This window comes from Prinia subflava, chromosome 2, assembly GCF_021018805.1.
Source record: "Prinia subflava isolate CZ2003 ecotype Zambia chromosome 2, Cam_Psub_1.2, whole genome shotgun sequence".
Lineage (NCBI taxonomy): Eukaryota > Metazoa > Chordata > Aves > Passeriformes > Cisticolidae > Prinia > Prinia subflava.
In genome coordinates this window covers 113,100,453-113,112,915 of record NC_086248.1, presented here as the reverse complement: position 1 = coordinate 113,112,915, position 12,463 = coordinate 113,100,453, and the positions used below count along the sequence as shown (strand labels likewise).

General features: G+C 47.7%; 1 long non-coding RNA gene across 7 annotated transcripts in view; it reads left to right on the top strand.

The window, feature by feature from the left end:
- LOC134547571 (uncharacterized) overlaps positions 1-12,342 on the top strand; it is a 51,409-nt gene extending 39,067 nt beyond the window's left edge. Inside the window, exons 1-6 of one of the 7 annotated variants that reach the window (XR_010079519.1) lie at positions 133-4,073; positions 5,161-5,247; positions 5,836-5,928; positions 7,036-7,236; positions 7,542-7,645; positions 11,271-12,341. This is a non-coding gene — a long non-coding RNA (uncharacterized LOC134547571). Of the gene's footprint in view, positions 1-132; positions 4,550-5,160; positions 5,929-7,035; positions 7,237-7,541; positions 7,646-11,270 lie in introns of those variants that run through there. The other 6 variants (XR_010079518.1, XR_010079522.1, XR_010079520.1 and 3 more) reach the window with 6 other exon arrangements.
- The last annotated feature ends 121 nt before the right edge of the window (positions 12,343-12,463 follow it).

Here is a 12,463-nt window from a genome sequence, read left to right as displayed (position 1 = left end):
CCCGCCGCTCGCCGCCGGCGCCGCGATTGGCTGCGTGCAGAGGAGGGAGCGGGTGCGCCACCACGATAGGTCAGGACGAGTGTCCATCAGGAAACGCCGCGGTTCCATTGGGCAAGGGACGCGCCCGTCACCGCGCTGTGGGGCCGCCTCGGCCCCGCCCCGCCGCCGTGCCTGAGGGCTCGGTCGGGGGAAGGTGGCGGGAGATGCGCTGAGGGTCCCCAGCGCCCGCCCTGCGCCCCCGGCCTTTTCTGTGCCCGTCACCGCCTCCGGCCGTCCCAGCCGCCTTTGTCTCCTTCCTAGAGCCACCGGCTGATGGGGCAGCGCGGGAGGCGGACCGCGGCGCTGCGTTCCGCCAGGAGCGGCCGGTGTGTCCCGGCCGCGGGGGCCACGGCAGCCGTGAGTTACCAAGGTCACAGAGGCCTCGGTGAGCCCCGAGACCGCTCCTCACCACCCGCACCTAGCCCTCGGCCCCGGGCAAGAAGTTCACGTGGGCGGATGGGGTCCGGTGTCCAGCGGGTGAGAAGCAGCAGCGCCCTTGGTGCGGTCCCTGCCAGCTCGGTGAGCTGGACACGTTGTGTACACAGCTGGCACTGTAGTGCATGCAGGTCTGCTTGCCGGCGAATGGCAGGGCCGGGCTGGCTCCTTCTTGAGCGAGATGTTGGTGTAGGTGGCTACAGGAGCCCGTGCCTGTCTGCACAGAATCACAGAACCATGGGGCAGCCCAGGCTGGAAGGGAGCTGCTGGAAAGACCATTGGTCCAACTTTTGTGGGAGGGAGCCCAGATGAGATTGTCGAGCACCCAGTCCAGTGGCAGCTTGGAAACCTCCCCTGACAGGGACTCTACCGTCACATCCCTGTGTTTCAGTCATTGCTTGTTCTCACCGTAAGAAAATTTATGTTGTGCCTTGTCTTCTCCATGCGGTCCTCTGTGAGGAGAGCCTCCACCCTCTTTGTAGCACTCTGGTATACTGAGATTAGCGCCCTGCCTCCAAGCCTTCTCTCCTCAGGGGAGATAAGATGTAACTCCTTCCGTCTTTCCTCACAGGCAGGTTGTCCTCACCACTCAGTTTAGTGCTGTCAGCAGCCTGGGTGAAGATGCTTTCAAATCCACCACCCAAATCCTTGTGAATTTGGACAGCGTGGAGCCCAGTGCCAATCTCAAGGAGACCCCGAGTTAAAAACACTGATCATAACCCTCTGAGTGCAGCCTGTTGGCCAATTCTCTACCCATCTTGCAAACCACCCAACCAGTCTGTGTCTTGCCGCTTAGTCCAAGGGAAGGCTGTAAATGTCTTACAGGACTTCTTAGCTGAATTCGTTTCTCTGGGTCCCAAACCCAGAGGGGTGTGGAGTGGAACCCTGCTGGAAGTAGATCAATGGAGAATGGGTGTAGGATTGATTTTTCAGTTGAGCAGCCAAGTAAGATGGAGGAAAATAATTCAGAAGATGGCAAATATAAATATTTTTTTTTCTTCCTTTGCTCTGTGTGTGGGGAAAAACTCAACCCCCCACACCTGTATCAGATTAAACGTTGTTTAATCTGAAATGGTGCTCGTAAGCTTTCTAAGCCAGAAAGGAAAGCAAATGGTGTGCTGTTTACTCACTTTCAGTTATCCTGAAACACAGTAATAAAGGCACTCCTCCAAGAAGTTGGAGGAGGTTCAGTTTCCCATTCTGCCTGGCACGATCTGGATTTGCATCTCGCAGATAGCTCATCTCATCATCTCCTCTACGAGCACATACATCTGCTTTAACTCAACTTGCTGTGTTTCTCACCTTCTTGTTTTCTCTTTGGTCGTTGTTTTTTAGTTTGTGTTTTCCTTTCCGTGTTTCTTACACGTGTACCTATTTTTATTTTTAAGAATAAACCCCTTGCAGCTCTGACAGCACACAGCCCATAGGGCTGGAGCTGTGCACACACATCTCTTGTGGTTGAAACAGTCAAGGGGGAACATGCCATCTGTGAGCATGAAGCTTTCTTTTCTTGGCACTTCTTTCCAAATACACCACTGAAATTTCTGCTGTGGACAGAAATGCTTATGTGCCAGATGACGTTTCTAGTAAATTAGTTTTGTGTGAGAGGGCTCTGGGATTTTAGCAGACAGTTCCACCATAACACTGCAAAAAATAACAGCCTGAGAAATCACAGAATGTACCAGAGTCAGAAAATGGTGTTGGAACACTGCAATAATCAGATTTTCTTTAATAATTAGATTTTCTTTCCTGCATGTTTTTAGAGCTGCTTTTCTGAGAATGAGGAAATGGCATACTGCTTGAGCAAATTCTTATTTACTCAGTATTCCCTGAAACAGAAAACTTCACCCTGCTTCTGTGCAGCACGTGGGCTCCCGTGTCGCTGGGCAGCAGACCCTGCTTTGCTGACTTGGTTCAGTATTTAATTATCCCCCTGTGGAGATGTTAGGATATTTTAAATATTTAAGTTGCAACACTGAGGCTTCCACACTCAGCTCCTGTGGGCAGCCTTGGAGCAGACATTCCCTCTGTCTGTGCACAGGAAAGGAGGGAAGGAATATGGAAATACACCCCAATTATCTGAGTTTGAAACTGAGCGTCTGACTGAGCAGAAGGATTTCACTGTCATGTTGCTTGTCAGACCTGCTTCTTTTGTATAAATGAGGAAGAGAAGAAAGGTGCTAAAACTGCCCGAAATAGATATTTTCATACAATTTTTATTACCTGGAGCTGATAAACAGAATTCATGGTTTCAGTCCACTACCCTCCAGTAAGAATAACAATTAGTGTTATTTGGTTACCACCACACAGTCAAGTACAACCACATAACTGCAGAAAGAGAACAATGACACGAAAAAAATTCCCCAAATCTGGCAAAAATTTAAATCACATGATTATGCTCATAGTTTGGAAGAACGTGTTGTTACTGGGACATTTTTGTCTCCCCTTCCTTTTGTGCCTTGTGTTTCTTACATCCCTTACTGTAATTTAAATTACATTAGTAGTTCACTGTGGCAGGAATGTGTCGTAGATGCTAAAGCATTACACTTGCAGGGGTTTTTTTCCTTCTTTGGAATTTAGTCTCAGCAGTTTAAGAAAGCAAATGCACTGATCACCCTCTTGTTGGAAGGTAACACTACCTCAGTTGCAGAGGGATGGTGAAAACACCAGCATACCTGCACAAACTGAACTAGAAATTGTTTCTCCGTTTTGGTTTTCTTTTATTACTTTGTTTTCAATTTGTCCATGCTCTCCTCTAGGCTGGACAGCACTTACTGCTCCTTGCCACTTGCTGCTCTGCACGAGGCTCCAAATAACTCTCAGTTTAATTCTTTAAGTAAACTTGGTATAGTGAGTACTTCTGAAAAAAAATATTAATTGCTTTGATTTAATTGCAGCTGAAAACCATGATTTTTAAATGCTCCCATGCCAGGGGAAACCCAACTTCAGTCAGTCCAAGCACACGATCCATAAATTCCCAAAACCAGAACTGAGTGCCAAATAAAATGGCATTATCTGCGAAATCAGGTCGTAAGCATTCTAAACGGTCCCTAAAAAAGTGCTGGAACATATCTGGGCAAAAGCTGTCCGCACATCACTCTCCTGGCCCTGCAGCACGGAACAGCAGCTGCTCACCTCACGTGGCAGCGCTGTGCTTCGCCTGAGGCAATGAAAATTACTCAGAAGAAAACAAGGCAGCCGTACCGGCGGAAGGAAGAGCTGAGGAGCCGCTCCGGGAGCGGGAGGAAAGCAAAGCCTGAGCACCTCTTTGCTACCTGGGCACAGCCTGCTCAGTGCACCCGGGGAGGCTGAGGCCCCACCAGAAAATGAATCGGTGCCTGTAAAATGAAGTGCTTATCACAACAAGTGAGGCACGAGGAGACAAAATCACTCTGCTTTTGCAACTCTCATCTTGGCATTTTCCATTACGTGTGTTTTTGACTTTGCACGCTTTGTTCTTTTTTCTTTCTTGGGTTATCCTGTGGGATCTTTCAGATGTGAATGCAGCAGAGATCCGGCAGCAGACAAGAGCACTACACTTGTTTGCACTAGCGCAGCCACAGCGAAGCTCAAAGTCCCCGTGTCACAGCTTTACCCAGGTATAGGCCCCTCGGGGGTGGTGGTTGTTTTCTTCCCTTTGTGGTTTCTTTGGTTACCAGCATTCCCGCTGGGATGGACGCTGTAACCGCTCTAGTCAGTGCTTCCTCTCTCTGGTTCATACCACTTTTCTCTGCAAAACACCATTTGTTGCTCAAGACCCTGCAACAGCACTTTCACATCCCCATCCAGGGAGGGCTTTGCTTCCTTGGAGCTGTAGAATAAAACTACTGCGGTTCTGAAATGTCCTCCTTTCGCTGAGTTGTTGGCATATTTGGAAGAGGCGGATGCCACCAGTGACATATGGACGTGCTGCACATGTTGCCTGTGCCCTGTGCAAAGTCAAGTGCTCAGAAAGAAGCCCAGAGAGCTTCCTTGTCCTGCCTGGCTCGGGAAATGTGGGCACAGAGGCACGAGGAGTGAGCAGGACGTGGGGGTGGTGGAGAGAAAAGAGGAGTGAGCCACACCACATGCAGGGGTAAGAGGCCCTGGCTACCTGTCAGTGTAGTGGACTGCTCACACAAAATAACCCTGGGGCAGCTTGTCTTCCTGAGGAAGCCAAAAGCCTTCCTGTCCCACACACACAAACCGTGCCCTTAGCCAGCTCTGACCTTTGTTTGCACCCTGAACTGCCATCTGTGGGGACAGTTGTAGCCAACTGTCCTCCCTGTCTTAAAACAGCTGCTCCATTTTCAAGAGATTTTGGAAGCATTTTTTTGTTCCTGGGTGCAGAGGAGAAAGGGTTCATATATATATATATATATATATATAAATACAATTCTGTATTTACATTAGGCAACAGCTCCTAAAAGTTATCAGTGTTTAATTCGTGAAGAAGGGGCTGCTTCTCGGAATCACCACTTGGTAAGCACATGTGAAGAAGAGCTACCAGAGCTAGCAGAAAGGATATGATTGACTAAAACTGTAATTTAGTTGATGTCTGGTGGTTTGTATTTTGCTCTTTGATGATGAAAATTTAACCGAAGCACAAAGTTCAGTGTCAAAGCAAGAGAATTTCTGGGAGACAGGTGCTTTCCTATGAGTTTTTCCTATTTCTAATCTTGATCTCTTTTGTCTCTTTCCATTCAGGATGGAGCAGCAGCACTGGACTGCTTTGCTTGCTGTGGTAGGAACACAAACTGGCGATGGATTTTGGCACACAATGGTGTCCACAGGGTGAGGCTGGGTACAGTACAGAGGTTTCCCCACTTTTGTGCACAACCCCAGAGCACGAACTTGTCTTTGCTTGGGTTCCCAGAGTGATTCAATGCACATTTCACAGCATGAACACTCTGTAAGACCAAAGCAGCTCTGCTTACGCATGTCCTTGTGCTTGATGTGGTGCACGAGGACTGGTTCTATTGATTAGCACTAAAATGCTGCCTCTGCCTATTTTTGCCTATTCCAAAGAAGGTTCTGCTGGCTAAAGCCAAACAAAACATTTTGTACCATTCCACCCAGCCAGCTGCAATAGCCTTGATGTAAAAATCCCTATGATTTCCCTAGGGCATTACTTTTGCCACCTGCCTGGATTCCCTGAGCCTGACAGTAAGCACAGGGATTTTCACTGTGACAAATGGGGTGAGTTCACCAAGTATTGCCTCACAAGGAGGAAAAAATATAAAATAAAATATAAAATAAAATTAAAAAAATAAAATAAAACAAAATAAAATAAAATACAATAAATAAAATAAAATACAAATTAAATTAAATTAAATTAAATTAAATAAAACATTCCCACTTGTTCTCTGCCCTAACTTGCAGTGTTTGAACCTGTGACAATGAGGTGGCTGCTGCTGGCAGCCACAGCTCACGGTGCTCTGGTGGGGGTGGAGGATGAGGCTGAGTGAATTCAAGGTAGGTATCTCTGTGCACTCAGCATTCTCTTGTGCAATTGCAACAAAATTCTCCACCTGAGCTGTGCAGGACTGCTCCTTCAGCTGGCACAACCTCCCTGCCTGAGGAATAAAAGGAAATAAGGGCTGTGGAGCATCCTTGCTGCCCCTTCAGAGCTGCAGGGACTTGGCTGGGAGGTTGTACTTGATGGAGCATGTCCCTAAAGTGCCATTGACACACTTACCTGGGTGACACTTCAGCTTTTCACACTCCAGGAGCATTCATGCATTGTCCAGCAGCTGCCACACGTTTAGACAGGCTACCTGCCATATGGGGATTAAGATAAGTCATTTTAATGACATATGTGAGAGCAAACTTTTGAGATTTCTTTTCATCTTACAGTATCTTTGCTGGAGAAGAAATCATTATTATGCCAGCAAGAATACTTGTGTAGCACAAACAGTTTCTCCAGTAGAGAAAAGTTTTTGTGGCCTCCCTGAATTTTTAACAAAGCTGCAGCTTTTGCTCTTAATGTAACAAGACTTCCTAAAGTACATGTTCTAAGTCACTAGCAGCTCACAGCTAATGCCAAATATCAAAAAATTAATAACAAAATTGACTCCCAAATTAAAGAAAGATTTAGTGGTCCAGAAATACTCTCATTAATCATTCTGTAGACCAGTAGAAATCAAAAGTCATGAATTAGCCCTGTCCTGTTCCTCCCCTAAGCCATGGCTTAAAAATCAGTTGTCATATTTTTGTGGTTAAATCAGTCTGAATTACTTTGTTTGCTTTGTGGTAACTTGAGTCTGTATCTCATAGTTGGATCATGTTTTCAATTATGATTTAAAGTCCCCACAACAGCTGCAGATTTCCTGCTTAAGGAAAGCCAAGATTCTCCCACACCTGACCCTTCGTGGGTAAAGAAATTAAATTTGTTACTTTGCTGAAAGTGCAGGTGTTGAATACCACTGTGAATACAGGTGGTATGTTTCAAAGACAGACAATAATCTACAGAATCAAGTAATACACTGGAGTGATGTGAAATTACATGCTTTTGAGTTACTTTTTTGTTTCCTAAAGCATCTTGCCAGATAATACTCTTTTTTTCCCCCTTTTTCATTTCAGATTTTGCGTCTTAAGTATGGTTTCTACTGCTGTGCTTCAAGGACAATTTTAAATTCTTGGTACGCCACAGGACTAAAGATGAAGCTAAAATTTCTGATATAAAGGCAGAAAACAGCCTGAGAGGTTTACAAAAAGGCCATAGGAACCCCAGCTTCAGTTGCAGCAGTACTGTTCAAATCAAGCCTCAAACAGAGGAAACAGGTGGGCAAGGCAGAGGGTCCTTCCTGCAGCGCTGCCTGGGGGGAGTGAGGATGTTCCTGTAGCTCCCTGTGCTTCAGCTGCAGAGCTGTGCAGGCACAGAGCCCGTGTGTGTGCTGTGCCTAAACTGGGGAGGGGGGACATCTGCACATCTGCATGTGGGAAGTTCTTATCACCTGCTGCCTACAAGCCAAGCACATCCCCCTCACACATGAAGGCCCAGTTTTGCCCTGTGGTTTCCCCAGACACCCCCCTCCCTGCATCTCTGTGTGGCTGTTGCTCAAACAGGAACTGTTTTGCCTTTACAGCCTGCAGCAGATGATGCTCTAATCTCCCTTTGGCATCTCCCTGCCAGTTGCCAATGCAGCCATGTGCACATCTGAGAGCAAATTTTCTAGGACAGCACTGCGAGGTAAAATGCTTTCCCTATTTGTTTTCTCTTTGCTTTTCACCCTAGCTCCTCCTGCTCCATTCTCTGACCCCTTTTTATATCCTTCCCACCTTTTTTTGGCCTCTGACTGCAAAACCAAACTTGATACTTGATGCTGGTGCTGGGACCCTTATATAGGTCAACCCCTGTGAGTCAAGAGTCTGAGCTGCAGTCAACCTGCAGCTGCTTCATGATGCGGGAGAGTAATCAGGCTTATCACTTCTTGTGCCACTTGCCCTTGCCTCTCCTCTGCTGCCTTGGCAGATCCAGAAGTGCCGTGCTGTGCCAGCCCACGTGGCTGCAAGCTGCACAGAAATCCCTGCTCTGTCAGTCCAGGAGCCCAGAGCTACTGAGAGACCTTCCCAGAGCCGTGAGCCTGGGGCTGCTGCTGGGAAATGCTTCTGCACGGTGTCCTTTCCAGAGCTGCAGTTTAAAATGTCACTCAGAAATGTTCTGTGAGTGCAGGTGGAAGTGGGAAGGAGGTGTCTGCCAGCTCTTGGGTTGCTGTGAAAGGCTGCTTTGTCCACGGTGAGATTCCCTTGCCCTCTCCAGAGATGCAGGTCCATACAGGAGTTACCTCACCAGAGAGAGAAATGTTGAACGATGCAGAGCTGCCCTCCTTGTCACGTTCCTGCTTGGCTTGCTTGGGCGTCTTTGAAACTCCTCTGAGCCCCCCACCCTGTGCTTTGTAGGCTCCTTAGCACTAAAAACCAGTCTCAGCATGAGCCTCAGTCCTTCTCTTACAGCTTTCAGTGACAGTAAATGGAAAGCAGATCCAGATCTTCGCCCCATCAGAAACCGCAGCTGCAGAGCTGTCCTATTGTTTCATAAGCTACTTTTATTTTTGAGCCTTCAGACCTGCAGCACATCCTCTGCAAAGGTTATATTCAAAATTAGCTGCACAGGCATAGGGAGGAAAGTCTGTCTCTCAGCACACTCGAGAGTCCCCAACCCCCTGCAAAACAAAATGGAAGCGTCTCTGGTTGGAGGCAGCCTGCACGGCAGCGAGCTGCAGGAGCTGTAAGCTATTATTTTAGTTCCCAAGAAGAGTAATTACTATAGCAACCAACACATCCAAATGGCTCCTCGGCTGCTGCCGAGACACAAACAACTCACACACAAAAGCACATCAGGAACGTGCTGTGTGAAATGTTCCCGGGTAGCTCTGTGTTTCGAGAGCTCTATGAAATGTGCGTAACAGGCTTCTGAGAAATGACTGCCAGAAAAACAGCAAGCAATTGTGCCGTGCCACGATCCCAAAATAACCTAATCAATGCCTCAGTGTATTTGCCCCTGAAGAGATGAAGCAAAAAAAAAACCCAGCAGAGGCTCCATTTTAAGCCCATGTGCCAGGAAGTTCCCAGCAGAGCTGAAGATCCATTCAATAGACAGACAATAAAATGGTGGGGGAACGTCTCCGCTTTTGTTCTGTGCGCTGATTCCAACTCCCTGCAGGCTTCACGTGCCAGCTCAGCCCCTTGGGCTTGTACAGAGAGCGCTGGAAAAGGGGATTTAATTACAGCCTTGTCATGCTGGAGGGTGTAAGAGGCAATGTCTGCAATGTTCTCTTCTGTGTCTGTGCAGCAGCCAGCCCCCACAGACCATAGCTCCTGCTGCAGTGCTGGGCACATCACTGCTGCTCTGACTGAGCCAGGAAGTTTCTTGAGCAACAGCAAGCTGTAACCATTGGCCATAGTGACCACTGTAACTGTTGCTTAAGTATTACAGCATTTGGAGTGTCTCTGTCATGTTCAAATCAAAATGGCACTGGTCTGATAACAGCTTAAGAGCTCCTGGCCTCCGCCTGCAAAGCTGCACCGCTTCGTGGTACCCTGGGTTCCCCAAAACAAGAGATCTGGTCCAAGCAACCTGGTCCAGCAGTATTGTCCAAAGTTTCCCCACAGGACACACACGTGTCACCTGTCTCAAGGATGGTGAGCAGCATTACATCACTCCCCTGCTCCATTGCAGAAGGCAGCTGTGATGAAAATGGAGGTTACGGAGCTGGGTAACTCAGAACAGAGTTGGATCCTATAAGTGAGCCAAACACATCCCTTCAGAAACTTGAATTGCCCTTTAAAATTATTTTCTTAATCAGCTGAGTCCTCAAGTCTTGCTCTGTGTCCAGAATAAACTGAAAATCACAGGTGGATTTAACATAAAGACAAAATTAAGGAAGGAAATGTAGGGATGTCATTTATTACAGAAGTACCTTATGACCAAATAAAAAAAGATCTCATAGAGACAGAGTTTTGGTTGGCTACAGCCTTTTAAGCAAAGTTACTATATTTTGGATTAAAGAAAAGCATCAGGAAAAAAAAAGTATATTGAAAAATACATTGAAAAAACAAAGTATTCCTACAAAAATAGCACAAGTATGTTTAAAATCCAATGCTTCACTTGCTGTTGTGCAAAATGGTAGCTGCCCTGCAGGCATCTGGAATTTCCAGACTTCTGATCCCAGGGAAATGGATTCTCCTCTGTGCTTTTTCTCATAACAACTTTATTTTGTCATAGGAGTTGACTGTATGTTAAATGGCTCCCTCACAAAAAGAAACCTTTTTCACAGCGTGCCTTTTTACCAGCTTTGTGGTGGGGAAAGACAGGACCACTCCCAGGCTGATTTCCCAGTTTGCCTTTTGTATTAAACAGAAATATCTTGTCTGGCGCAGAGGAGCAGGGACCAGTGGGACCAGGCACACAGCCTGCCTTCATGTCACCCTTTTTCTATACCTGCTGTGATAGAGCAGATAAATCCTTTTCCCTCACAAGCATTTTGCATTTTGGCTTGGGAATTCTGCTGCATTTTCAGTGAGAGAGAGGGCGGATAAGAAGTAGAGAGCTGGTGCACTGCCCAGCTGCTCGTGCAGAGCTGCAAGGCAGAGAAGGGAAACCAAAGTTTCAGAGATGAACAGGAGCTTCTTCTGAGCACTGCCTGCCTGTGGAAGTGCCCTGCTGCCAGTGCAGGTGTGTTCAGGCCCACTGCAGCAGTTTTCTTCTGGAGAGAAAGAACAGAAAATGAAAAGAGGTTGCATTTGACCATCAGTCTAAGCAAAACTCAGTGGCACAGTGAACAAGGCCCCAAAACCCCACTTTCTTAAAAACAGGTCTGACTAAAAAGAAAATCCAGTGTGGTGAGATGTTGAACAGGTCTTGCTTGTATCTTGCCCTCCCCCTTGTCCACCTCCCCATTCACCAGTGGCAGAGGGGCAGCCATGAGAAATCCTCAAAGCCATGATGCAGGACTCTTGGAATACCTTGCTCACATCCTGAAGCTGGTGTTGTTCCTTACTGTTCCCTGCAGGATTCAGGCTTGTGTAAGCCGGTTTCTTTTCTAGTTTATCTGCCAGCTTGAAAATCGTGTGGCTGGTTTATGAACAGATTTGTCTCTGGTGTTTCTTTTGCAACCACACGGCCTTTGATGGCCACTGGGGCTCGAGTGGTCTTGCATCTGTGAAGGGAGGTGAGAAAATCAGTGTCCGTGACTGTTCCATCAGACAAAGAGTTGGATCTGGACCTTCTCTGGTGTGAATCAGAGAAATAAACTCAAATGGCAGCTCCTCTTGTGTTAAGAACCCCACAGCTTAATGAAATCTTGTCTTTGCAGAGCAAAGTCTGGAGAAGTGCATTAAGAGAGAGGTGTTGAGGGAGCTGAGGTGCCAAGGAGAGAACTGCTGGGAATGCTCTGCACATGAGAACACTCCATGAATCCATTATAAATGAGACTGATCTCTCATCCATACATCAGGAGCCTTCCTCGCTCCAAAACCTGTGCTGCTCTCTATCCTGTCTCATATGGGAGGTGATACTGATGAGCAGAAAAAAGGTATGTTTGCTTCACATGCTGTTTTTGGATAGAGAGCACGGGTTGTGGAGGTGCAGAAGGAAACACAGGAGCTGCCTTCACTAACAAAGAAATGCAGATTTCCAAACCATCTCTGCCCAGCCCCCAGTGGGAGCTTTTGTTTCTGTGTTGGCTTGGAATTTGTAGTTGGTCTTGTCAAAAGATGATGGTTGTGCTGGAAATTAATTATCAGCAGCCTCTGGTTGACCGATTGAGGGGTTTTGGTGGGAGTTTTTTGTTCTTTAACCAAATTTTGAAAATGGGCCTTCATAGAAATACGACCATATCAAATTATAGTGAGGTCCTCTTGTGCCCTGCACTTGAGCCTTGCCAAGAGGGGTCAAAAATGTGCACAAACATTACTTAAATGTTGCCGGGGTTTTCCCCGCAGACTGAACAGACCTGCAAAGACAGGCAAAGTCGGCATTTCAAAAGATGATGATTTTTAATGGAGGCTGGGTCAGAGCCACAGCTTTGATGATAACATCACCCTGTCCAGCAAGTGCCCTGAGCCTGATTTACAGCACCATCAGCAAGCGCTGCCTTGTGCCTCTTGTGGAAGGGCTAAGGGAGGGCACAAGGGGAGAAAACAGCGTTTTGTCACGGCTCGCTTTGCACGGGCTGTGAAAGTCCCGTCGGTGTGATGGAAGTGGGGGAGAGGAGCGGCTGGCGGCGATGCCTCGGGCCCCGAACTGCCGAGGTGGCAGCGCCCGCAGCCGCGCTCCTTCCCCCAGCATCATTCCCGCTGCCCCGGTATCCTTCCCGCTGCCCCCAGCATCATTCCCGCTGCCCCGGCATCCTTCCCGCTGCCCCGCTATCCTTCCCGTTGCCCCGGTATCCTTCCCGCTGCCCTGCTATCCTTCCCGCTGCCCCAGTATCCTTCCCGCTGCCCCGCTATCCTTCCCGCTGCTCTGTTATCCTTCCCGCTGCCCCGCTATCCTTCCCGTTGCCCCGGT